This window comes from Lithobates pipiens, unplaced genomic scaffold, assembly GCF_037356315.1.
Source record: "Lithobates pipiens isolate NorthernLeopardFrog02 unplaced genomic scaffold, aLitPip1_a1.2 Scaffold_18, whole genome shotgun sequence".
NCBI classification, from domain to species: domain Eukaryota; kingdom Metazoa; phylum Chordata; class Amphibia; order Anura; family Ranidae; genus Lithobates; species Lithobates pipiens.
In genome coordinates, this window is record NW_027507758.1 from 555,545,949 (window position 1) to 555,570,642 (window position 24,694).

A 24,694-nucleotide genomic window follows, 5' to 3' on the forward strand; every position below is an offset into this window, starting at 1 on the left:
CTCAACAATACAATACACAGGTATTCACAGCCCACGTGAACTCACTTACTTAGAGTAAAACCCATAAGCGAGCTCCTGATCCCTCTTGTATTAAATTGTATTGTAACTGTAATGTCTGCCTTCATTTTGTCCCCATGGCCAGTAGGGGGCTGGGGTGGGCATAAATAGGCCGGGGCCAGAAACAGCAGGGTTCTTGTCCTGGGGGAGAAGACCAAACCACATGGCTCTTGCTCCCTGGGGCACTTAGCTGCAGTAGAGAACAAGGTCATCTGTGTTCAAGTTCCAATTGGAGCTAAAGTACTCATGTGTCTGGTGCTCTTGAAAGCATTTGCTGGAAGTCCTCAGAGGATCTGGCCTAGAAGCACCCTGTATAAAAGCTGTCTAGTACTGGAAAAAAGCATTAAAGTACCTAGGGCACAATAACTACAAGCCTGAAAAGACCTTGGAGACTGTCCGTGTCAACCTTTGGGAAAGCTCATTAAAATTACTGGCTCAGGCTATATCTTTTTGCAATGGAGTCCCCTGAGCTGTAGTTCACTAATTATTAACTTCAAGATGGTGTTTTCACCCTGAAGAGACAGCGCAGTTTGAGCGTCCTCCACTATAGTTACAGTTAGAGTATCCTAAGGTTCACCCTACCCAAGTTTAATGAGCAATACATCTACAAAAGATACTATCTGCCTGGTTCTTGTGAGGCGAGTCTGGGGAGCTACTATGTGCCTGGCTGTTTGCTCTAGGGATGGGTGAATGGTTCGGCCCGAGGATAAGTTTGGTTGTTCGGACGTTCGGCGAACAACAATGAGGCGTTCACAGCAAATTCAAAAGCTGCAGAAACCCGTTAAAGCCTATAGGACACTAACATGAAAAACCAAAAGTGATCATTTTAAAGGCTTATATGCAAGTTATTGTCATAAAAAGTGTTTGGGGACCTGGGTCCTGCCCCAGGGGACATGTATCAATGCAAAAAATAAGTTTTAAAAATGTCTGTTTTTCAGGAACAGTGACTTTAATAATGCTTAAACTGAAACAATAAAAATTAAATATTCCTTTAAATATTGTGCCTGGGGGGTGTCTATAGTATGCCTGTAAAGTGGAGCAGTTTTCCTGTATTTAGCACAGTACCACAGCAAAATTACCTTTCTAAAAGGAGAAAAAAGTCATTTAAAACTGATCGTGGCTGTAATGAATTGCCGGGATTTGGCAATATAGATAAAACTCATTGTAAAAAATGGCATGGCCCCCCCCCCCCCCCAATCCATTACCAGGCCCTTTGGATCTGGTATGCATATTAAAGGGTATCCCGAACCAAAAAGTAAAAATTGCGTGGAGCTCCTCCAAAAGTCCAAACCAGACCCTTTAGATCTGGTATGGATATTAAGGGGAACCTTGCGCCAAATTTAAAATAAAAATGGAGTAGGGATCACTCCCCAAAATCCACGCCAGACCCTTCAGGTCTGGTATGGTTTTTAAGGGAAACCCTGCACCAAAATTTAAAAAAATGGAGTAGGGGTACATCCAAAATCCATACCAGACCCTTATCCGAGCACGCAACCTGGCAGGCTGCAGGAAAAGAGGGGGATGAGAGAGCAATGTTTGATGAGAGAGAGATGGTTTGGAGGAGCTCCCCAGAGCACCTTGTCCCCATGTTGATGGGGACAAGGGCCTCATCCCCACAACCCTTGCCCGGTGGTTGTGGGGGTCTGCGGGCGGGGGCTTATTGGAATCTGGAAGCCCCTTTATCAAGCGGACCCCCAGATCCTGGCCCCCCCTATGTGAATTGGTAGCGGGTACAAAAATACTTAAAAAAAGACAGGAGACACTTTGGGACAAGTCCTTTATTAAAAAAATAAAAATGTCCCGTGATGTAGATCCATCTGATGCTGCCCGACGAGCCCAAAAAAAAAAAAAAAAAGCCGCAACAGCGCCGCCTCCATGGGAGGCTCCTGCCGAGTGATGCTTCTTCTCAATGACAGCTGTTATATAGCTGAGGGCAGGGCCACTCGGTGACATAAACGGGCGGCCCCACCTTCCTCTGAGGTCACATGGTGTACAATGTACCCGTTAAATATTCACATGGGGGAGGCTGGGATCTGGGAGTCCCCTTGTTAACCACTTGCCGACTGCCGCACGACGATGTACGTCGACAGAATGGCACGGGCAGGCATAAGGGCTTACATGTACGTCCTTGCCTGCCCGCGGGTCGGGGGCCCGATCGGGCCCCCGCCCGGTGCCTGCGGCGGTCGGTATTCGTTCGGGAGCGATCCCGGACGAGGGGACGGCCATTCATTCATGGCCACCCCCTCGCGATCGCTCCCAACGAATGAAAATGTCCTGTGACATCACTTCCTCTCCTGTAATGTAAACACAGGAGAGGAAGTGATGTATTCTCTCCTCCGTGTCGGTATTTTTCGTTCCGGCACCGAGGAGAGAGCATCGGTGAGTTGCACAAGCACTACACTACACAGTAGAACATGCCAGGCACACTCACACCCCCCCTTTACCCCCCGATCACCCCCCAATTACCCCTGCCCCCCCAGTCACAGTGACACCAATTGCTTTTTTTTTTTTGCATTGGTGTCATTTGTGACTGTAATAACTGTTAGGGCAGTTAGGGTTAGCCCCCTTTAGTTCTAATGTGCCCCCCTAACCCCCCCAATAAAGGTTTAACCCCGTAATCACCCCCCGTCGCCAGTGTCACTAAGGCTGGGTTCACATTGCAGTGGTTTATGAGAACGAATGTGATTCGCACCGCACTGCAGTGCAAATCACATCCGATCTCTGTGCGATTCGAGTTCAGCCATACAGATAGTATGGCTGAATTCGTGTCGCACCCGCCGCACCCGCCGCAAACTCGCACGGGACCCTTTTTTTGGTCCGCAGCAGAATCGGATCGCATGGGTGTTCACACCATGCGATCCGAGTTTGCAGATCGCACTGCGATATGCGAACTGATCTGGGGGTGTCATTAACATTTCACTGACACTCCCAGCAGTTCGCATAGGGCAGTGTGAACTGCCGCCGGGAGGCATGTGATGCGGGAACCCGCCGCGCATTCGTGGCGTTCCCACATCGCTCCAGTGTGAACCCAGCCTAATAAGCGATCGTTTTTCTGATCGCTGTATTAGTGTCACAGGTGACGCTAGTTAGGCAGGTAGGTATTTAGGTTCGCCGCAGCTTTTTATAGCGCCAGGGACCCCCATATACTACCGCATAAAGCCCCCTGATTGCCCCCTAGTTAACCCTTTCACCAGTGATCACCATATAACTGTTACAGGTGACGCTGGTTGGTTAGTTATTTTTTTTATAGTTTCAGGGCACCCGCCATTTATTACCTAGTCTCACTAGTGTACCCCTAAATTTAGGGGTGTCTACTTTCCAAAATGGGGTCATTTGGGGGGGGGGGTTTGTGCCATCTTGGCATTTTATGGCTTTCAAAACTGTAACGCCCTTAGAAAGCCTGAAGGCGGTGCTTGGTTTTCGGGGCCCCGTGTGCGGCTAGGCTCCCAAAAAGTCCCACATATGTGGTATCCCCGTACTCAGGAGAAGCAGCAGAATTTATTTTGGGGTGTCATTTCACATATGCCCATGGCATGCGTGAGCAATATATCATTTAGTGACAACTTTGTGAAAAAAAAAAAAAAAAAAAGTTTGTAATTTTCCCGCAACTTGTGGCAAAATATAAAATATTCCATGGACTCAACATGCCTCTCAGCAAATAGCTTGGGGTGTCTACTTTCTAAAATGGGGTCATTTGTGGGGGTTTTGTGCTATCTTGGCATTTTATGGCCTTCAAAACTGTAATAGGTAGTGAGGAGTGAAGTCAAATATTTACGCCCTTAGAAAACCTGAAGGCGGTTCTTGGTTTTCGGGGCCCCGTACGCGGCTAGGCTCCCAAAAAGTCCCACATATGTGGTATCCCCGTACTCAGGAGAAGCAGCAGAATTTATTTTGGGGTGTCATTTCACATATGCCCATAGCATGTGTGAGCAATATATCATTTAGTGACAACTTTGTGAAAAAAAAATAAAAAAAAATTAAAGTTTGTAATTTTCCCGCAACTTGTGGCAAAATATAAAATATTCCATGGACTCAAAATGCCTCTCAGCAAATAGCTTGGGGTGTCTACTCTCTAAAATGGGGTCATTTGTGGGGGTTTTGTGCCATCTTGGCATTTTATGGCCTTCAAGACTGTAATAGGTAGTGAGAAGTGAAATCAAAAATTTACGCCCTTAGAAAGCCTGAAGGCGGTGCTTGGTTTTCGGGGCCCCGTACGCGGCTAGGCTCCCAAAAAGTCCCACATATGTGGTATCCCCGTACTCAGAAGAAGCAGCAGAATATATTTTGGGGTGTCATTTCACATATGCCCATAGCATGTGTGAGCAATATATCATTTAGTGACAACTTTGTGTAAAAAAAAAAAAAAAAATTATTTTTTGTCATTATTCAATCGCTTGAGGCAAAAAAATAAAATATTCAATGGGCTCAACATGCCACTTATCAATTTCCTTAGGGTGTCTACTTTCCAAAATGGGGTCATTTGGGGGGGTTTTGTACTGCCCTGCCATTTTAGAACCTCAAGAAATGAGATAGGCAGTCGTAAACTAAAAGCTGCGTAAATTCCAGAAAACGTACCTTAGTTTGTAGATGTGACAACTTTTGCGCAAACCAATAAATATACAATTATTGACTTTTTTTTTACCAAAGACATGTGGCTGAATACATTTTGGCCTAAATGTATGACTAAAATTGAGTTTATTGGATTTTTCTAATAACAAAAAGTAGAAAATATCATTTTTTTTCAAAATTTGCGGTCTTTTTACGTTTATATTGCAAAAAATAAAAATCGCAGAGGCAATCAAATACCATCAAAAGAAAGCTCTATTTGTGGGAAGAAAAGGACGCAAATTTTGTTTGGGTACAACATTGCATGACCGCGCAATTACCAGTTAAAGCAGCGCAGTGCCAAATTGTAAAAAGACCTCTGGTCATTTACCAGCAAAATGGTCCGGTCTGAAAGTGGTTAAAGGGGGCTTCCAGATTCCAATATGCCCCCCTCCAGCAGACCACCACAACCACCAGGCAAGGGTTGTGGGAATGAGACCCTTGTCCCCATTAACATGGGGACAAGATGCTTTGGGGGGCTACTCCAAAGCAGCCTACCCATGTTGAGGGCATGTGGCCTGGTACGGTTCAGGAGGGGGGGGGCGCTGTCTCATCCCACCTCTTTTCCTGCGGCCTGCCAGGTTGCATGCTCGGATAAGAGTCTACTATGGACTTATTTTTTTATTTTAGCGCAAGGTTCCCCATAAAATCCATACCAGACCTACAGGTTCTGGTATGGATTTGGGGGGGACCCCAACGCCATTTTTTTTTAAATTTGGCATAGGGTTTCCCTTAATATCCATACCAGACCTGAAGGGCTGGGTATGGATTTTGGGGGGACCCCACACAATTTTTTTTTACACTTTTGGTTCGGATTCCCCTTATTATTCATACCACACCCAAAGAGCCTGGTAATGGACGGGGGGGGGGGGGCATGCCTCTTTTTCAATGAGTTTTATCTATATTGATGATACCCGATAATTCATTACAACTGCAATCAGTTTTAAATTACTTTTTTTACTTTTCATTTCTGCATCCTTCTATGTGTTAGGCCCAAGGCCTAGGAAACACTGGCATCCTCACAGGACAAAAGCTCAGGAGAGCAGAAGAACAGGAAGTGGTTCAGAAATGTAATAGTTCTCCCAGCATGCCTTAGTAGGTTCCCCAGGCCCACTGACTGGGTACGAATTATCCATAACACAATATAGCATCTCTAGAACACACTGCTAAAGCAAGGTCAAACAACATATGGCAAAGAAAATACATTCCGAGTTTAGATATCACTTCCAATGAGATACAGCTAGGCTGAAGCCCACTTTGAGCTACAGATTTTGCAAATATACAAAAAAGACTTTAGCAAAAATATTACATCCCTACACACTTTTTGTAGTATTCAAATATCCATATTATTGTAGCACTAACCCCCGAAGGAGCTGCTGGTTATTTTTGGGCTTACCATTACCTTCCGCTTCTCCTTGTTGCACGTCTAGGGGATGTCCCGTGGTAGGCGACCCAGTAACTCAAGACTGACAATAGACCCACTTGAATGGATTTTATTTGCAAACTTCAATCATTGAACAGTCTTTAACTTGGGATCAGAGGGTTGGAAAGGGAAGTTCAGGTACTCTCAATGTCAAAGTCTATAAATATTAAAGAACTTGCTTACTGACTGCATCCAGAGAATAGCAATTCGCATATGGGTCAACACTCAGGTTGGACAGTCCATCTCTCACAAGGCCTAGCAGCCAACAAGGTGTTTATTCAGGAACAAAGTCTTTATCACCGACATTGTTACAGAACACGTAGGGAAAATAAGCTGTAGAACACTTGTAGGATACCTGGATCTTTCAGCCTCCTTGATGATATCCACAAGACCGGATTCTCTTGGTTACTTCAGTCCTTCCAGGCTCTTATTAAGAAAACCAAACTCACACGTGGTATTCTTCTAAAGAGTTCTCCCCCGGAATGCTCGAAGTTCAATGGGTTTCTTCTGAACCGGAGACAGCACCCATCCGCATTGGAATCCTTCCTTAGTTCCCTTGCCTTGGGCTAGCCAGCCCTGAGGCAATAAAGTCGGGTTGATCTGCACCCCAGGCCATAGCCTTCCTGGGGGCTGGTCAGGAGGACCAGGACCATGTAATCAGCACAGAATACTGGACCGGAACCCCGAACCACGTGACGCCCGCATCTTAAATACCCTTATATCTCCCAGAGGGCACAGCGAGAGGGCCACTCCCACTGACCTGACTCAGAGAGAGTAAATGAAAATGCCCAACCAGACCATAGTTCCACGCCTGCCACCAGAGACAACGCCCCCCTGTGGCCAGGCTGAACATCTCACAGCCCAGTCAGACTGACACAGAAGTCAAATTTAGGCAAATAGATCCAAACCAAACTTAGCTTAGGTAAAGTTACATTTTGAAAAACACATGCGCGTGCTCTTCAGGAGCCGGCCGCTACATTATAAAATGCTCCACTTTTGATTATTGTCATGAATAGACACATGTAACGTTGTGTTCATGCAAACAAATACCACTATATATACCTGAAGCTGCAACCCAACATCGCTCGCTTGGATGGCATGCATTGAAAAATGTGTACATATAGTGAAACAGAATAGCTAATATAACATGTGGGAAAATGCTGAAATGGTAACTATACTATAAAGTTTAATTTTATTTGTAAGTGTTAGGTAAGTCAGGTTAAAAGCTTAAAAGGTTAAAAGCTTTGAAAAAAAAAAAGGGGCCTGCTGGATAGGCTTTAGCTGCTGGTGACCCCTGATGGTTTGACCCATGACCTGTTAGTCTGATCATATCCATAGAACATTCTGGGTCATTGGTCACAAATACCTTAGCTCAGAAACCAATGTAAGTTGAACAAAAAGCTCTGCAATTTTCTAAAGTGCTGATGTATCATCTGAACTGGCCTATTTTAGGATGGCGTCGGCAGTACCTGTGCAGTAAGATAGCATAACCTTCCCAGTGGAGCAATGACCTTGGTGAAACCTAGTTTACCACCCTCTGTTACATCCCCCTATGTCAAGTCAATTTCCTCAAACCTACACTTTGTACAGGCTTATCATCATTAATAACAACTAATGAGGTACTTACAGCAATAGAGTGAGTTAACATTACCTGGAAGAAAAAAGGATTTTTGTGGTGGGGAATGGATGAATGGTATTTAAATTATGTAGCTTGGAGTGATGCTTGAACTACGGTGGGGAGGGGGTTATCTCAAGCTTGTGATCCAGCGATTCATTGTCACTTCCTTAACCACTTCAATACCGGGCACTTAAACACCTTCCTGCCCAGACCAATTTTGAGCTTTCAGCGCTGTCGCACTTTGAATGACAATTGCGCGGTCATGCTACACTGTACCCAAATGAAATTTTTATCATTTTTTTCCCACAAATAGAGCTTTCTTTTGGTGGTATTTGATCACCTCTGCGGTTTTTATTTTTTGCTAAACAAATAAAAAAATACCGAAAATTTTGGCACCAATGAAGTGGCACTGATGAGGTGGCATTGATGGACACCGATATGTGGCACTGATAGGCGGCACTGATGGGTGGAACTGATGGGCGACACGGATGGGCACTGATAGGTGGCACAAATTGGCACGGATTGGTATGGATGGGCATGGATAGGTGGCACAGGTGGGCATGGGTTAGGTGGCACAGGTGGGCATGGGTAGGCGGCACAGGTGGGCATGGGTAGGCGGCACAGGTGGGCATGGGTAGGCACTGATAGGCGGCACAGATGGGAACTGATAGGCGGCATTGTATTATAATATATTGTACTAATGGATGCCAATCAGTGCCAATCAATAATGCATGCCAATCAGTGATGCCCATTGTGAGTAGAGGTCGACCGATATGGGTTTTTCTCTGGCCGATGCCGATGCCGATATTTAGAAATCATGGTGGCCGATAGCCGATATATGATGCCGATTTTTTTGGGCCGATATGTTAGGCCGATTTTTTTCCTTTTTTTTTTTTTTTTAATCCCCCTTGATCTAACACACCTTTCCCACTGGGGCGTTTTTCAGGCGCTTTTGGGCTAAAAATAGCGCCTGTAAAGTGCCTGCAAAATGGCTCCCCTGCAGTCTGTGTGAAAGACAGAGTGCTTTCACACTGAGGCGATGCGCTGGTAGGATCTTAAAAAAAAGTCCTGCAAGCAGCACGCTTGGAGTGGTGTATACCGCTCCTCCACCACTCCTGCCCATTGATATGAATGGGCACCACTGCCGAAGCGCATGCAATGCGATTTGGCAGCAGTGCTTCATGGGCGCATTTAACCTCTTCCTTGGCCGCTAGCTGGGTTATATGTGCCCCACTAGCAGCCAAATAGCACCACTAAAATGATGGTAAAGAGCCGCTAAAACTTGCGTTTTACCATCAACGCCTGCCCGCTCCAGTGTGAAAGCAGCAAATTTCTTACATTTAAACATTTATTAAACAAAACAAACCTCCAATCAGTTTACTTGTATGTATGATTTAGATTAAAAAAAAAAAAAAAAAACCTATGTATTAAATAAAAACAGGTAGTCAAAACTTTTGGCCGAAAAAAAAAAATGGGCTAACTTTACTGTTTTTATTTTATTTTTAAATAGTGTATTTTTTTCCCAAAAAAATGCATTTGAAAGACCTCTGTGCAAATGCCGTGTGACATAAAATATTGCAACAACCGCTATTTTATTCCCTAGGATCTCTGCTAAAAAAATATATATAATTTTTGGGGGGTCTAAGTGATTTTCTGGCAGAAAATACAGGATTTTTACTTGTAAGCAACAAGTGTCAGAAAAGATTTAGTCTTTAAATGGTCAAACTGAGAACTTCTACACACAGAGATGACTTCATTCATTCAGTGTAAACATTGTATCATTTAGTTCTTTTCTTGGTAGTCTAACAGAGAGGAGGAAAGTGTTGCTATGACGACTCAGTCAACTCACACTGACTTCTTACAGAAGTCATTTCAAAGTCCCGCTGTAGTTCTAAATCGGCTTTTTATCAGCACAATCGGCCGATGCCGATTATTTAAAAAACGGCAAATATCGGCCGATATATCGGTCAACCTCTAATTGTGAGCACTAATTGGCATCCATTATGGGCACTGATTGGCATCCATTGTGGCACTGACTGGAATCCCTGGTGGTCTAGGGTGGCATACCTTGTCCTTGGCATCCCTGGTGGTCTGGTGGCGTCCCTGGTGGTCCAGTGTGGGCATCCTCGGGGGGGCTGTGCTGATAATCGATCAGCACAGACCCCCCCTGTCAGAGGAGCAGCCAATCGGCTCTCCTCTACTCGCGTCTGACAGATGCGAGTGAGGAAAAGCCGATCACCGGCTTTTCCTATTTACACTGTGATCAGCCGTGATTGGACATGGCTGATCACGTGGTAAAGAGTCTCCGTCGGAGACTCTTTACCGAGATCGTAGTTGCCGGGTGTCAGACTGACACCCCGCAACAACGATCGGCGCGATGCGCGCCCCCGGGGGCGCGCAGCGGCTCATAATCCTGATCACGTCATATGACGTCCGGTCAGGATTATGCAACCACTTTGCCCCCATCTATTTGCTATAGGGCGGGCGGCAAGTGGTTAAGCTGTCCATAGATGGGCTGTTCTATTTTTGATCAGCCAGTAAACTGATAAAAAAAAAAAAAACATACACATTCCCCAATCCAGCCAAGCTGTTGTCTGCAATTAGCCATTAACTAACCACTGAAGACATCACCCTATTCATCACGTACTCCAAAATTACTACAAATCATCTCACTACTTTACACCTAAAGGACTTAGGTTACCCACACATTATTTTATATTTACTTGAAAATGAAGTTAAGGCATATGGTTTTAAGCATGGTAATTCTCCTCGTGTGCGTTCTTATTTAGGTGATGATGGACTCAAAGCAAAGGAACAAAGGACCCACCAACACCAACCTCAACACCACCTCCCTAAAGTAAAATTGGTGGGGGCATTCAATATCATCATTGCTCTGTGCCCTTGTTTGGTTTTTACTATTGTGACTGAGGGTAAAGAAAACCTCTAAGCCCTTGTACACACGGTCGGAGATTCTGACGGAATGTGTCCTATCGGACCGTTTTGTATTCCGACTGTGTGTGGTCTCCATCGGACTGTTTCCGTCTGAATATCCAACGGACCAACTTTTCCAACTTGCCGGTAAAATTTTCCGACAAAATGCTCCGATCGGACATACTCCGATCATGTGTAGCCTACTCCGACGGACAAAGTGCCACGCATGCTCAGATCAAATTCCTAGACCAAAGCTATTGGCTACTAGCCTGAACGTAGTCTAGTCGTAACGAAATAACGTCATTGCATTATGTACATTCGGATTTTCCGACAACTTTGTCCGACCGTGTGTGTGCAACATCACTTCCGGACCTCTTCCGAAATTAATCAGACGAATTTGGTTGTCGGAATCTCCGACTGTGTGTACAAGGGCTTACTCTTCTCAGGGCCAGAGCAGATGGAAAACATGTTTATAAAAACGTATATGAGATTGTAATGATTGAGTGTACATTACTTTAAAGTTGAATTCCAGGAAACCTAAAAATCCTCCCTTGCCATAGGACTGCTCCTGCACTGCAAGGGTTAACTGTGCATTTATGTCTAGCCAGATACCCGACCACCCCATGTACATTTACTGCGGCAGGGCAGAATCACGTACCTGTACGTGATTCTGCACTTCTGGGTCTGGGGGGTGCAAACGCATCTGCAGGGATCCCACAGATCGTTCTGGAGACAGACAGAATGGTGATCTGCCTATGTAAACAAGGCAGGACGCTATTCTGTGACTAGGGAAAGCTGCGATCCTGTCTTCCTGCTAAGCAGGGACATGGATCTCTGCTTTCCCTCAGTAAAAGAACCTCCCCCACATAGTTATAAAGCACTCCCTAGGAACACAATTAACCCTTTGATCGCTCCTGATGTTAACCCCTTCCCTGCCGGTGTCATTAGTACAGTGACAGTGAATATTTTTTAGCACCGATCACTGTATCAGTGTCACTAGTCTCCAAAAAGTGTCAAAAGTGTCAGTAATGCTGCATACACATGACCGGACTTTTCAATGGTGCGGGCTTCATCAGACCTTTGCTGTCTAAAAATTAGACAGACTTTTGATTTAAAACATGTTTCAAATCTTTCCGACTGACTCAAAAAATCAGTTTGTCTGTATGCTAGTCCGACGGACAAAACCGACGCTAGGGCAGCTATTGGCTACTGGCTATGAACTTCCTTTTTCTAGTCCGGTCATACATCATCATGTTCAAATCCGTCAGACTTTGGTGTGCTTGTGTGTGGCCAAGTCCGTTCGTTAGGAAAGTCCGTCGGAACTCCACCGAAAGTCCGTCGGGAAGACCGTCGGACCTAGTCCGTCGAAAAGTTCGGTCATGTGTACGTGGCATTAGGTGTCTGATTTGTCTGCCGCAACATCGCAGTCCAGTTATAAGTCACTGATCGCTGCCATTACTAGTTAAAAATAAAAACTTCAAAAATATATCCGATAGTTTGTAGACGCAATAATTGTTGTGCAAACCAAGCAACATATGCCTTTTGGGAATTTTTTTTACCAAAAACATGTAGCAGAATACATATTGGCCTAAATTGATAAAGAAATTTGATTTAAAAAAATAAATAAAAATATTGAGTATGTTTTATAGCAGAAAGTAAAAAATATTGATTGTTTTTCCAGAATTGTAGGTCTCTTTTTGTCTATAGTGCAAAAAATAAAAACCACAGAGGTGATCAAATATCACCAAGAGAAAGCTTTATTTATGGGGAAAAAAAGAACATACATTTAATTTGAGTACATCATTGCATGACCATGCAATTGTCAGTTAAAGTAACGCAATGCCGTATCGCAAAAAATTGCCTGGTCATGAAGTAAAACAGTGGGAGAACAATGAATGTCTCCAAGAGGATAGCAAAAAGGAGGATCAACCACAGTATATGAAAAAATAGAAAAACTTTATTGAAAAGGCAATGTAAATAACACACTTATGGTGACAATTGCACCAATTAAGTGGAAACGACCCCCCCAGTGTACCCAGATTAAAAAACACACAAAATGACAACGTTGTCACAATAATTGGCGCCAACACCTAGGCCCTTACACACACATCCATGTATCTACAACAATTGAAGGACTGGTACTGCCCAGGATCACTAATCCAAGAATAAAGTGAAGATTATAATGAATAATAAATCCTAGGTTCTACATGTAGCATGTCCAGGAATTGGGCTTGTGCAGTAGTAGTGTAGAAACTGTCGTATGTAGCAATTGAATGGACCTCACAGAGTCAAGTACCACACATTGTTAGTGCCGTCAGGACTGGCTGTGCAACGATGCGTGTGCCAAGATGTAAACAATTTGAATAAGCCTGAGCTCCAAATGTACCAATGTCTTGTTAGCATGAAAAGAGATTACTCTCTTGATGTCCTTGTGACAGTTCAGACAAATCAATGGCGAGGATATCTGTCAATATGGCATGCAGGATACACCTTTATGAACTTGGCAATCCTGTATTGCAGGGGTATAACACAGCACTAAGAGCTCAGCTTAGCATTAGTCAAAGGAGGTTGCCCGAAGGCTCTCCATAGTGTTGACTGCTGTTGTAGTGATACATGGGAGACTCCCTTCAAAAATCACTGCAGTCAGCGTGTTGACATATCCTTGTGTTGTTAGTCGACAGTCTAGCAAACAACAGCTAGGCACGTGAAGTCCAGTCAGAGGCAGCTGCGTCAGCTCAGAGGGCTCGTGAGGTAACCTGGGGCGGACTCATCCAGTCAGTCAATGCGGAAGGGGCAGCTGATGTTGAGTCGCACGCTTGTTGGAATGCTTGGTGGAGCTCAGGGCCGGGTGGCGTTGTCTACGTCAACTCATTTCCCACACGTGATCGTGCACTTCGTCAGGATGTAAAGGGGGTAAACTTTCCGGAGCTGAAGTGGCTAGGGGACTTAGTAAAATTTTTCTTACCTGGTCTTCAGCTCCTGCAGGCTCCTCTGTACTGCTAGAGTAGTCTATACAGCCTCTTCTACCCTATACTATGGAGGTTCAAGGTCCTCTTACATCATGAAGACCAATTCAGGGCCCATTGTTCTGCATTGGACGTGAGGACACCGGGGGAACACTCCACTGCAGGAGCATTGTCTGCCAGGGAGTGGAGGCTCAGGTAAGTAAAACTGCTTTACATCCCATAGACATAAACAAGCTTTAATTTCCAGGTATATTATTGGATTCACAACAGATGTAAATATTGCACCTTCTATGGCTGCTAAATGATCGCTTGGATGTATCCCCAGGTTGTCTTTTTAAGATTTATTGCTGAAAGTGGAGGTCCACCCTAAAGTGTACCTTCCGCTCATTGGAACCCTCCCCCCCTCCGGCGCCACAATTGGCACCTTTCAGGGGGGAGGGGGGTGCAGGTACCTGTACAGTACAGGTATCTGCACCCACTTCCGGCGTAGATTCTGCAGAAGGTATGCCCCTTTCCACAGAATCTACACCCCTTTCCGAAGGTCCCCCGCTGCCTGCTGGGAAACACACGGATCCCAGAGACAGCGGGGACCATCCTTATTGTGCAGCATGACTCGCGCATGTGCAGTAGGGAACCGGGAAATGAAGCCGAAAGGCTCCACTTCCTGATTCCCATACCCAAGATGGCAGCGGCAGCACCCGAGAGACGATCGAGAGATCGGCTTCGGGTGCCGACATCGCGGGTAAGTGTCATTATTTTAAAAGTCAGCAGCTGCAGTATTTGTAGCTGCTGGCTTTTAAAAAAAAAAAAAAACGGCGGACTCCCGCTTGAAGTAACTTGTAACAGAAGAGGGGTTGGGAAGCAGACAAAAAAAATAGTAGGATAGAAATCATCACTACTATTTCATTGTTTTATTAGTCACAGATGAACCTTTCCCTTCTCAATTACAGGAGTGCCAATCACACTAAAGTAAATAAAAAATAATCCAGTGTTTTCAGACTTAAAGCATTTGTTACCCCAATATTTCATATTCCTGATATGTGACTGCTGTACCATGTACTTGTATGAAAAAAAAAACCTGTTCTCTTTGTATTGCTTCCTTTGTGTGAGATCCTAGCATTTATCCTAGTCCCCTTGCTTGCCTATTAAAAACTGACCACACTAAGCAACAGAGCACACTATGGTCAGTTCTCTAGCTATGCTGGGAACTCAATGTACTCTCCTCCAATAATCAGACTTGTCCTGACAGGCCCCCCCCCTGCACAGCCATTCACCGGGAGGCTCAGTGTGCTGCTGCTGCTGCTTCTCCTCCTCCCAGCTCTTATGCATCTGAGAACAGAGGGAATGTGATCACTTATAAAAAAAAAAGGAAAAAAAGATATTTATAATATATATATATATATATATATATATATATATATACACAAAAATGTTTTGCCTTTCATTTATATTTTAAACTGAATGGGTGATTGTTTACAATCACTTTAACCATCCACCGTACAGACAAATGACAGGGGAAGGGTGCCCTCTTGTTCTGGGACAATGTCATATGATGTCACCCCAGTCTCCCCGTGCTTGCATGCCCATGAGCACGTGCAGAGTGGCGATCATGCTGTGTCCCTGCGACACAGAGCATCCCCGATATCCTTAAAGAGCCGATGATGCAGTTCTTTACCAATGTGATCAGCTGTGTCCAATCACACCTTATCACATGTAAACAAGCAAATGCCAGTTATGGGTTCTCCTCGCCTCACACTGACAGAGTTTGAAGAGAGAAGAGCCAATCAGTGGCATATCCTCACGGGAGAGACCTGTACAGATAATCAGGGCACTGATGAACAGTGTAGCCCCAACAGTGATGCCAGTTAGTGCCCATCAGTGATGGCAATTTGTGCCCATCAGTGATGTCAATCTGTGCCCATCAGTAATGCCAATCAGTGCTTATCAGTGCCACCCATCAGTGCCACCTATCCATGCTGCCTATCCATGCCAATAAGTGCTGACTATTAGTGGTACCTATCAGTGCCCATCAGTGCTACTTATCAGTGATGCCTATAAGTGCCCATCAGTGCTGCATATTATTGCCTCCTGATCAGTGCCACCTCCTCAGTGCCCTTCAGTGCCGCCTCATCAGTGCCCATCAGTGCAGCATCATTAGTGCGCATCAGTGCCACCTCATCAGCGCACAATAGTAAAGGAGAGAAATTACTTATTTGCAAATTTTCTGACAGAAACTAAGAAAAACTTTTTTTCCCCACATTTTTAGATTTTTTTCGTTTTTTAGCAAAAAATTAAAAACCCAGCAGTGATTAAATACTGGCAAATGAAAGCTCTACTTGTATGAAAAAAAATGATAAAAATGTAATTTGGGTACAGCGTTGCATGACCAGGCAATTGTCATTCAAAATGTAATAGCACTGAAAGCTTAAAATTGTCTGGGCAAGAAGGGGGTAAAAGTGCCCGGTTTTGAAGCCATTGAGCTGGCCATACACTGGTAGAATTTTTTTTCTACTGATTAGTGTGATCCAACTGACAATTGTTTTTGACTACAGTGATGATAAAAAAGGTTGTTTATGTTTTCTAATTGTTAATCTAACCTTTGTTCGAGATTACATTAACTTCCATCCATTCTGAAATTGAATGTTAAAATTTGTAACATTGTCATGACAATTGACATTTATTTTTTCATACAAACTTTGTATAGTCACCGATGGTGTTAATCGAACGTTCTGAAGAACGAACTTCATGTGAATATTTGCTCAAACATCTAACAGTGTATGGACAGAATAAAACACCACAGTACTCTTGGGTTAAAACATGAAATTTTCTGCAGTGATAGATGGAATGACGTACCTTTGTCATTGTCTGGGAGGCGTAGAAAGCCTGCGGGGCTTCCAGTCTTCACAAGAAGAAGAGAACGCAGAGCAAAGACATAAGCAGGAATGGAGGTGTTCTGTTGTCACTGGCTGCTATGGAGACCAGTCCCTCCCATCTGTCTGTATTGCATCACTGTGCATGTCAGGCTTTTGTCCAGCACCTGCAGAAATCTCCAGACATTCAAGACAGCACATGTAGACCACCTACTCCCTCTCTAAGGACCCTAAGGACACATGATAATAGCTAGAAATACTTTCAGTGGTAAAGAAAATTAACGGGAATGTATAGTGATGTTCTTTAATGCACGTAGACTTGTGTTGCTGATGAACGCTGGTGTTTGCATTTGAATGCAGTGCTATTGGCGGAAGATGTGAACATGGCGTCAGTCAAGTTATAGGCCAGAAGTGGTTCTGATCTTACTCTCCTCAGTTCCTTCTCTCCTCCCCCTTACATAGAAAGTTAACAAACAGAAATATGTGTGAGAGGTGCCTATTGCTAATAGCAGTCATTCTTAACCAGGATTCTTTGTGTATTACCCCTCTAATACCCCAAAGGCAGGATAGCACCTCCAAAGACCAGGCTAGCAGTTAATCCCAGGACATAGTCCATGGCTAAAATGGGGGAAAAAAGAGAAAATTATTTTTTTGGGCGATAGTCACTTTAGTCTTTTTAAAGTATTATTGGAAATGGTTAAGTAGAATGGGGTTAGGGTCCCCAGATACAGTAGCAGATCGCTTACAGGCTCAGGCATCAATGTATTCTCTGGGCCACTTTCTTTACCAGGATACAGTTCCTGGCACCAGCATACTAACTGTGGGCAGCTGGCTGTGACTGCTTTTGCTCACTGTGCATGTGCAAGCCACGCTGCGCTATCTGAATGGTCCTGAATGGGCAGCTTTCCGTGACCTGTGACGTGTGACAGGAAAGGAGTGGGGCCGAACTTCCGCTGGGATTACTGTGGCAATCCGACCAAAAGTGGTTATGGGGTACCTGTCCAAACTAGGTATGCGCTTTGCCCCCCCTAAAAAATAAAGTGCCAACTGTGAATGAGGAGGTTGGGGGGGTGGGGGGGAGTGGAACTTCGCCTTTTTGGTTCTGCTTTAAGCTTAGGGAAAAGACAGGTGAAAAACTATACAGGCAGTCTGAGCAAACTACAGCCCAGCCAAAAAACTAAATTGACATAGTTGCACCTGTTTAGGACAAGGGTATTACATGTGGAACCCAAGGGTTCCTCTAGAGGTTCCTAAAGGTTTCTTGAGTTGTGGCTGAATGACCTGTGATCTGATGATACCGTCATAATTCCAGGTTCAACGTCACTTAGCAACAGAATGACACCAATGATCTTTTTAGCGATCAGTTTTGGTGGCATTCTGACCACCACTGTAAGGAGGTGTTCCTCCCTCACCACCAATATAAGAGGCATTCTTCACACTGATCTCTGATGAATTTATTTATTTGAAGGGGGGTTCCCTGGGACCTATAATTTGTTTCAAGAGTTACGTTGGGAAGAAAAGGTTGAGAAAGGCTGGTTTATGGTGTTAGGATTGGGAAGTGCAAGGGTATCATGTACTCCTCCTAAAATCTTTTGGAAATTCACAGAAGTTTGGAGGCCTTGAAGATTACATATGTGGTTTTGGCCAGCATTAGCTACTTCCGCTCAGGTCTGAATGGCCCTTTCACATGGTTCCTTTAGCAGGGGATCCATGGATATATTCAGAGCTGAATCGAAGCACAAAAGGGTGGATGTCACTTTTGTGGCATTCGTGCCGGTTCAGATTTTTGTCTGCATTATGACAGCAGACTACCGTGGACCCCTGTTGGACCTATGGGCTGTTGGATGTACACAGACTTGTGTTGGCCTATATCAGACTAACTCTGATCTATTTCTTTTAAATCTGCAAAAACGTAAAAGGACCATTTTCGGAACTTTGTCTCTGCTAGTGGACAAAGGGTTGACCAGGAGGAGGTAAAAACAGGCAGCTTAACGAACATACAGCCTACCATACAGTTAGGAGGGGCTGTTCACATGCCAAAGCCATAATGCTTTGCACCGAATAAGACTTAATGTGGCATGTCAAGTTGACAGGTGGCACTGCCTGTGAAACTCACCCATTCATGTCAATGGGGCCATGCTGCAACCCAAGTCATTAGTCCCATTGAAAATCCGCCAAAAATCCCCAACGCAGGTGGTCAGGCACTATAGCTAGCTACTGTGTTCTTCACCTATGGCAGCCCCCATTTCCATAAAGCAAGAAGACCTACTGGTACTCGGTTACCCCCAGGTCTTATACACAATGCCATAGTGCCTGGCCACCATTCCAGGGCAGGCACGAACTGAGCAAAGCAAACATGTACTTGTGGTTGGCAGACAGGCAAAGTGGTTCTATGACAGTCCAGGTAAAAGGAAGGCTGAGTTCAGGGAATAGTCCAAAATCCAATCCAAGGTCATACACAGGGAAATCCAATCTAGCAGGGCAAGGCAGACAGACAGGGGGCTTGATCAAGAATTACACACATATCGCTCTCTATCACAAGCATGTAAATGAGTGTTTGGCTGGCTTATAACAGGTTTGGATTCTATCCAGAGACTGGCCACATTATTCACCTTGTAGGTGGACAGACAAACAAGGAGAGTGCCGTAGCCAAAACCCAGATGCTGGAATGAGGAGCAGGAGCACTAGATGCGCCTAACATTAGCCTAACCTCTGTAATCTTTTTATTGCTGTGTCATTAAATATTTCTGTTCATTTCAAGCCATAGTGACAAAGTTGTCACCAGGATAGGAAGTAAAGGGAGCTCCCCCAAAAGGACTGAAAAAGAAAGGGTCCTTAGCTCAGCCCTTAGCTGTTCCCTAGTATTTCCAAAATAATGTCTGGGTATAAACTTTTAACTTCTATAGAAACCATCTGGTGAAAATTGTGCAATATAACCCTCAATACCTTTTATAATGATTGTGACATTGAGGCAGCTGGTATCTGTTTTCTGAATAACACACAGCAGATCTGGGTGACACAGACATGGAAACTATGACGAGGTCTATGGTCATATGACTGAAATAAAAGTATACAAAATTTTCTTTGTAACTCCTTGAGGAAGTTCTGAACTGCATTACTTGGCATTTTTTCTTCTGTATATATCAATCTTGTCTCAGTGAGTAAATATTTGGCAGGATAAATACTGTATCTAATCCATCTGAAGTACAAAGTACTAAAAGTCTTTTGCAACTGTTGCCTGGGGCCACCATAGCTCCAGTTCCTCTTTCCCTATGTTATCTGAATTACAATATCCTTATAGAATGAAAACAAAAAAGATTGGATCCTGCTCTGCTGGTACATGGGATCAATTATTCTGTATTGTGCAATGTATGAGTACAGGTTAAATAATCCAAATGAAAGTGAACCTGTCACCACAATAAAAATGTCAAAGTAATATGTCCAACCAAAACCTTTTTTAGCTATAGATAGATCAGGAAAGAGGGAGAGAGAGAGAATGAGAGAGAGAGAGAGAGATTGGGGAATCTTGAAATTTTCAGACATGGATTCGGCACCCCTGACCTTTTTAGACATGGATCAGGCAACTTTGGACCTTTCGAACATGATTTGATCAACCCTAATATTTTTAATCATGGATCAGGTAGCTCTTGCACTTTCAGAAATGACTCAGGTAATCCTTGCCTTTACAGACATGGATCAGGTATCCTTGGTCTTTTCATACATGGATCGGGTACCTCTAAACTTTTCATATATGGATTAGGTAACCGTTGCATTTTCAGACATGGATCAGGTACCCTTGGTCTTTTCAGATGTGGATTGGGTACCCCTGCCCTTTTCAGACAGGAAGCAGGTACCTTTGTTTTTTTTTCTTACATGGATGAGGTACCCTTGGTCTTTTCAGACATGGATCAAGTATCTGTGACTTTTTCAGACATAATTTGAACACCTCTGGCCCTTTCAGACATGGATCAGGCAAACCTGTCTTTTTCAGGCATCGGTAGGGTGCTCCCGTCGTTTTTAGGTATGGTTCAGACACCCTTACCTCTTCAGACAAATATCAGACTCCCCTTTACCCTACTATTGTCACTATTTACAGACTTGTATTAGGCAACCACAGTGTGCCTCTGACAAGGACCTGTGGTTGTCACTTACAGGGAGGAATCTGGTGACATAAGTGCACACGGTGAGTAGGATACCCAGAGGCTGAATTTGGTTGAGATCACGGAAGCAGCAAGTGTTTTGCCTGATGCAAGATTTGAATGCACTTGTTCTGTCAATGAGTTCTAAAAAGTTTTGTCAAACAAATACCTAAAACCGATTTCCCCTTCGTGCTGCTTTGTGTTCTTTCCTTATGGAATTTGACACTTGGAGATAGACACATTACCTACATTACCTATAATTGTACCTAAAAGGATAATTAACCTTTAAATGGGTAACAAGCATGTCTGACATTGCTAATATTATTTATTAAAGTTCCATTTGAAAATGTGTGTCCAAGTCCACGAGTGGACATTTTAGACTGTTGATAGTTGATATATCTTTATGCCACTTTATGGATGTCTGTTTTATGTGCTTTTGATGCTTTTTTTAAGGTTGTGATTATCAGGTTCAGAGATATAGTGAATATTTCCATAGGTCACTTTATGTCTGTTTTATGGACTTTTGATGTTTTTTTAATGTTATGAGCTAGTGGGGAAAATTAACGCTGCACCGTTTATATATTAATTCCTATAATATTAAGTGGTTATACATTCTGAAAGTTTCACTTCATGGGTGGCCTTGTCACCTCCCTCCTGCCTGACATCCTTTGATTAAAAAACTGAAGGAGCCATATGAAAAATTGCCAACCAAATAGTGACTGCATACAATTAAGCCTCATACACACAATGAGAATATCAGACGAATGATCGTTGTTTTTTTTTGTTTTTTTTTTGCATGCTAGTTTTAGATCACAAATGAAGAAGTTGCTAAACTTACGAAAATTCTCGTACAAATGAAGTGATATTATGTGTTGTGTAGTATTGTAGTGTATTCCTTTGTTTCTGAGCATGCGTGATCTTGGTCGTCTGATTTTTTTCGGATGACTACTGTAACGATTAAATTAATATCATACTAGACATGTGCAATACATTTTGTAATGAATCGAAATTCGCCTGAATTTTGCATCTTTCGGACATTCGGATGCATCCGAATGTCCGAAGAAAAAGATAACGAAATTTCAACTAATATGAAAGAAATTATAACGACAATAACAAATTTGGCATGATTCATTAATTCTTTAAAGGTCTAATGAAACAAAAGGTCAACTCGGGTAAACTGATTCAGCTGATTAATTTGTGTGTGGAGTTTGGATTACTAGCAAACTGCATTCCTGAGAATTGAGTGTGAAGGGTGTTGTATTGTATTTTAGCATAGGAGAAGAGATATTGTCATTGTGTGTGTTACATAGTTAGTAAGGTTGAATAAAGACACTAGTCCATCCAGTCCATCCTGAGTGAGGGGTGCGTGTCTACACTTGTCCCTATACCTGTACATTGTGTCTCATTAAGATGCTCATCTATTACATTATTATTTATTTAAGGTGCCCATATAGCACCATCAATTTACACAGAACTCCACACATACTTCGCACACTCAAGGAGCCCACAATCCAAGGTCTCAAACTCACATTCATATACTAGAGCCAATTTTGAGCAGAAGCCAATTAACCTACCTGCATGTCTTTGGAGGGTGGGAGGAAACTGGAGTACCTCGAGGAAACCCACACAGGCACAGAGAGAACATGCAAACTCCAGGCAGGTAGTGTCGTGGTTGGGATTCAAACCAGCGACCCTTTTTTACTGCTAGGCGAGAGTGCTACCCACTACACTGCTGTGCCACTGTGCCGCCCGTGTTAATGGAGTCAATAAACAAACTTTCCGAACTAGGAATCGTTATCATAAATATATATATATATATATATATATATATATATATATATATATATATATATATATATATATATATATATATATATATATATATATATATATATATATATATATATATATATATATATATATATATACATAAATAAATAACATATTATCAGAAAATGAAACAGTTAAACAATAATACGAATTGATTTGTTATAATGAATATTTATACTCTACAGAAATAACAAATTATCCAAAAACAGATTAACGTAACATAATGAATATAACAGAATGAAATTATGTATTTTACAAATGAAAGCGAAACAAAACAAAATTTTCCACTGCACACAAGTCTATATCGTACAATCTGGTATCGTATGAAAAACGGTTTCCTGCTTGTCCCTTCGGATAGTGTCAGGGGCGGACTGACAACTCATGGGGTCCCCGGGCAATAGGAGATTATGGGGCCCCAGGCAATAGGAGAAGATTATGGGGCCCTTGGGCAATAGGAGATTATGGGGCCCCTAGGCAATAGATTATACACACACAGACACACAATATACACACACAGTATACACACACAGAATACACATACACACACTGAAAAGGTACTGGAGAGACGGAGCAGCTATAATCTTGGGATTTAAAAAAAAAACACAGATTTTTACATACTGTCCCTGGTTTTATTGATGCTGGCAACCCTGATGGGGCCCCTTGGTGGCATGGGGCCCTCGGGCAGTGCCCGAGTGGTCAGTCCCCCCCTGGATAGTGTTGGATGAATTGCAGTGATCGGCTCTCGAAAGCTGTGTACTAACGATCAGATTTTCGTACGATCACTCTGAAAACTATTTTTGTCATCTGATTGTCTGATCGTGTGTATTAGGCATTAGATGCAGGCACTGTTCAAGTATTCCGACAACCGCCGGCGCCAGCTGTCAGATTACAATAGCCGTAGTGGGATATTCGTCCATCTGTGCTGTATGGTGTAAATAGAGGAATCTGTTAGAAGTAGAAAAAACTGTTCATGTTCAGCTTTATTGTACTTCTATGCAATATTGTAATCTGTGGCAGAAAAAAAAAGTAAGATAAAGTGCAGCTCCTCCCTACATGCCCTGAACAAACGTCGGGAAAGAGGCTCAGTCCCATCCCATGAACACTCAGCTGTATACAGAGAAGGTCAGAGCTGTGTGTGTGTCAGCTGAGGCTTGGAACACAATGCTCCAGTGAGGGATCCAGACCAGGAAATTTACAACCGCAGCCCCGAGGTAAGCAGTTTGTGCATACCGTCTAATAATCTGCGTATTATTTTTAGCTAAGGAAACGTGGTGTTTCCTTTTTGAGAGATCTGCCAGCGGGCTGACATCTATAAATAGCTTTCACTGAACTTTTAATTCCTGCAATTTCACATCTACAGTAATCGTGTGTGGAATTAGCGATTTCCTACTGACATTGACGCAAAGGTTATGGAGCGACCTCCATCACGGAAATTGATGGTGATTACTTCTATAGCAGAGAATGCTCCTCTCTGTTTCTGTTTTGTTACATATTCGCTAGTTGTCTTTTTTTTCGGTTTATAGGCTTCCTCTAAAGTCCGTACTCAAAGGGAATTTCCAGTTTTCTTTCACCAGCCTAATCTAGAGGAATTTGTTAGCTTTCAATGGATATACAGGGTCTCTTATTATTTTATGCCAGGAAGGCGATAGTGCTCAAGTGGAAATCAGCCATGGCCCCTACTTGGTCCTTCTGGAAGTGTCTAATCAATAGGGTTGTACCCCTATACAAAGCTACCTATTTGTCTTGGGATTGCCCTAAAAAAAATTGAGAAGGTCTGGCACTTGTGGACAGACTCAAACTATAAAGCTGACGATCAGAAGTCCATGGACTGAATCTATTCACCCCTGATATGGTTTAGCCTAAGATATATAGGCGGTCCTCTAGAAACAAACATCCGACTTACAAACCACTCCTCCTTACAAACAGAGCAGGGCAACAGGAAGTGAGAGGAAATCTACCCCTAGGAAGGGAAATTCACTCCTGTAATGCCGCGTACACGCGATCGGAATTCCGGCCAGAAAAAGACCAATGAGAGCTTTTCATTGGAAAATGCGACCGTGTGTATGCTCCATTGGAATTTAGTTGTCTGAATTTCTGCCAGCCAAAAAAAACTTTCTATCGGTAATTCCGATCGCGTGTATGCAATTCCGACACGCCAAAAATCACACATGCTCAGATTCAACTACGAGACAGAAGCTATTGGCTACTGGCTATTGAATTTCCTTTTTCTAGTCCCTTCGTACGTGTTTTACGTC

The 24,694-nt window shown here is 43.3% G+C and overlaps 2 protein-coding genes across 2 annotated transcripts in view; one reads left to right on the forward strand and one right to left on the reverse strand.

Moving 5' to 3' along the window:
- The window catches only part of ANKRD66 (ankyrin repeat domain 66), a 43,837-nt gene extending 27,266 nt beyond the window's left edge, over positions 1-16,571 (reverse strand). Inside the window, exon 1 of the mRNA XM_077488931.1 lies at positions 16,454-16,571. The gene's annotated coding sequence lies outside the window, so the exon portion shown is untranslated. The remainder of the gene's footprint in view (positions 1-16,453) is intronic.
- A 6,943-nt stretch (positions 16,572-23,514) lies between these two features.
- PLA2G7 (phospholipase A2 group VII) overlaps positions 23,515-24,694 on the forward strand; it is a 102,415-nt gene continuing 101,235 nt past the window's right edge. Inside the window, exon 1 of the mRNA XM_077488928.1 lies at positions 23,515-23,650. The gene's annotated coding sequence lies outside the window, so the exon portion shown is untranslated. The remainder of the gene's footprint in view (positions 23,651-24,694) is intronic.